The sequence below is a fragment of the Frankliniella occidentalis genome, unplaced genomic scaffold, assembly GCF_000697945.3.
Source record: "Frankliniella occidentalis isolate FOCC.00 unplaced genomic scaffold, Focc_3.1 Scaffold295, whole genome shotgun sequence".
In the NCBI taxonomy this organism is placed as follows: Eukaryota; Metazoa; Arthropoda; class Insecta; order Thysanoptera; family Thripidae; genus Frankliniella; species Frankliniella occidentalis.
Window position 1 is genome coordinate 281,828 of NW_026267421.1, and position 3,316 is coordinate 285,143.

At 56.5% G+C, this 3,316-nt stretch overlaps 1 protein-coding gene and 1 non-coding gene across 7 annotated transcripts in view; one reads left to right on the plus strand and one right to left on the minus strand.

The window, feature by feature from the left end:
* LOC113209418 (uncharacterized) overlaps window positions 1-3,316 on the plus strand; it is a 78,642-nt gene that overhangs the window by 36,830 nt on the left and 38,496 nt on the right. The window lies entirely within an intron of this gene.
* Trnav-cac (transfer RNA valine (anticodon CAC)) lies at window positions 332-429 on the minus strand. The gene is given in 2 exon segments: window positions 332-380; window positions 392-429. It is a non-coding gene; the product is annotated as a tRNA-Val (tRNA).

Genomic DNA, 3,316 nt, shown 5'->3' on the forward strand with positions numbered 1-3,316 from the left:
GAGAGAGAGAGAGAGAGAGAGAGAGAGAGAGAGAGAGAGAATGGGGAGGAAGCAAAGTAGGGTATGGGAGGAGAGTGAGCAGAACGAGGGGGCTCGGTCGATAGGGGTACCTCCCGGCCTGCTCGGGTGCCTCCAGCCAACGACGCCGGCCGGCTGCGGCCACTCGTCTTAATCAGAACAACGCACGCATTGCCAGGACAGGCAGCGGAAATAAAACACGGTGCGGGCAGGTATCAGATGCTGAATGCCCCCTGCATGCACCTTTTGTTCACTTATTCGCTGGGATTCTTCACAATCAATCCGAAATCTCAAACAAAACAAAACAAAAATTTGTCAGGAGTGGGATTTGAACCCACGCCCCACGCCCAGTGGGATCGGGATGCACATGCACTGTGTGCCCGACGCCTTAGACCACTCGGCCATCCTGACATGATGCAATGCGTCCTAGGGAGAACAATGGCTTGGTGGGCCCACCGGACAGTTATAAAACGAAGGATGACATTGGGTAGGTCATTGTGATATGCCGAGTTCGAGTGTTATCAGCCCAATTTTTTCCGATTACCTCGCTCACCTTTGTTTTCGTGTGCTCGCTGTGTCTCCCTTCCCCCCTTCCTACGTCGCGCCACCGTGACACCGTACGCAGCGGAAGCCGGTAGTGCAGCCCCTGCTGCCTCTGCGCGGCCGCCGGCTCCGCGTCTCCCCGGCCCTGCTCGTGGGTGGAGGGGGGCGTCGCTTGTTGCTTCGGGTCCCGGCGCGGCGGGGTATCGTCCTGGGCGTCGCGACGCCTGCTGCCGCGGTCCTGCGCCCGTCGCCGCCCGCGCGGGGAGTATCGCCGTGGCGCGCGCCCCCGCCAGGTGTCGCTGCCCCACACGATGAGCCGCGTGGGGGTGGTCGTGGTGAGCCGCCTGCAAGGGGTACTTCCGGCGAACATCTATACTGTGTGCCGACCAACTTGCACGTCACTTCCGCGTCTGAACAGAGAACCGGGCAGAGAGTCAAGCAGGAACAATCAATCGGCTGAGCTGAGGTCGGCTTTAAGGGCGTTGAACTTCTGCATGGTCGCACAGAGAGAATAGTTTTCCCATTTTCCTGACCCGCGCTCCTCCCGCCGCCCTCCCAAGCTGTGGAGCGCTTCGCTCCGGTCTCTGGAATTGTTTTGCGAAGAGCGGCGCCAACTCTCTGCTGGGCGCGCTCGCATTAAGAGAACAAGAGGCGGCAGCACCCCTCGGGCGGCCGCCCCCGGCCCCATCTCCACTGCCTGCTAAAGCTCCGCAGGTCATTAGCAACCCTCTTCCCCTCGCTGCAGCTGGAATAGAGACGGCGCCGCCGCCATGGCCGCCGCCTCTGGTCCACTGCAACGGGTGCACTTCAGTTTATACAGGGTGGACCCCTTCCTTTATTCTGGTTATACTGTGCCGCATGCTGTCGTGCGGGCGCGGGGCCGGGCTTGCCTACCGGCCCCGTGCGAGTATGCAACCCGTCCGAACGACTGCATGCGGTGCAGTATGAGCAAAATAAAGGAAGGGGCCTATGGACCACCCTCTGTGTACATGGTAAACGCAGCTCTAGCATTAAGATTCAAATTTGGTTCTTTAGACGGGAGGTCTGTAAACGACCGCGAAAAATATATTCGCGTTAATTTGCACGTAATTACACCGACAAGAAATATTGAAAAAAATCAAATTTTAAAGTACAAAGTTCAGGACAGTAAAGGTTGCTGTATACAGGAGCCACCCCTCCCCTCCTTTCCCCACTGAAGTAAGCCTCTCTTTCTCTCTCTTTGTCCCTCTCTCGCGCTCCCACCTGACCTGCCGTGACCTCAGCGCCTCCATTGCCTCCCAGCGACACCTAGTACTTCCTCGCGCCGGAGGGCAACACGGAATCCGATAAATTCCAGCGGGCCGCTCGTCCTATCTCTTATCTCCGCGCTGGCCGCCCCGCCCCGCCCCGCCCCGCCCCGCCCCTGCACTCCGGCCGTCCGCTCTCTGCTGCTCCTCCGGGCCGAGCCGCCGAGCAGCCCCACTCCGCGACCCGCGGCTAAACTTGGCGTTGAAATATGGCCGAGTGCTCACTTACTTACAGTACCCGCCCCACCCCTCCGCGGGGCGGGCCGGACCAGCCCGGCCTGGCCTGGTCGAGGGCCCCGCCCCCGCCCATCGCAGGGAGCACCGCCACTACATACCTCCCTGCTTGTCGTGACATCCTCGTATGTGGTTGGGTAGAGAGATACTTTGTTAATAAGTTTTAAAGTCTTTAGTCTGTCAACTTGGGACACATGTACAGATTCATCTTGCCGAAGTGATCAACGAAGTACGCTGTAGCACGGTCAGTCAGGTTTGTCTTGTTGGTTTCATTCATAAAACATCACGCCAGTAGTGCGTAGGTTTTTTGATGGTCATGGTCCAATCAATATGCTGACGGTGCAAACATTTTAAGAGGGCATCAATGTAGATAATAAATCTAATTTGGCACTTGAACCGAGCACTGAACGAAACAAAAATGAATCGATTGTGACTCACGGTTGCATAGGCCCCAAAAAGTCATATCTACCCCCTTTGAATTCAATTTGACTGGATTGTTAACGTCTTGGAACTTACATGAATGTGGGAGGTCCTGCCTGAGATCCTATTTCCTTTTACTCGGGCGCTATTTAGCAGCATTCACTTGACTCCTCCGCGCCCGCACTACACCATTAGTCCCTGTACTTTTGGCCTGGATTCGAAGCGGAAAGGGGAGAGAGTTACAGAGTTAAGGAAAGAGAGAGAGAGAGAGAGAGAGAGAGAGAGAGAGAGAGAGAGAGAGAGAGCACGAGGGGGAGGGAACTGGGTTGGCTCTGCCCTCCAGATAGGGGTCAACCCGATGCGGCGAGAGGGAGGGAAGTCCTCTCTGCCTCTTTCTACCCTCACCCCCCACCTCCGTGGTCTGCCTTGGACCTCAGCCAGCTCTGGGAAAAAGAGAGAGAGGAGAGAGACAGACACGCCACGCACAGGCTGCTGGAGAGTACAACACTCTTTGTCGCTTTCTCTCTCTCTCCCTCTCACACACACAGTGTCTCTCACTCTTTCTCTCCATGCCACGCATCGCAAATTTTCAGTGCCTCTTAATTTACTGTGCGCGCGAACTTCAAAAGTGGTGGAGGCAGCGGCGTGCTTTACGAGCGTGTCTGTCGAAATGACGGCCCGTTGTCCGTTTTAGCATTTCATCACCTGTCGTTTATCTTGCTTCCCCCTTCCCTCCCACCATCTCTTCTGCTCTTCTTCCGCATTTCTCCCATCTCTCATTCTCTCTCTCTCTCTCTCTCTCTCTCTCTCTCTCT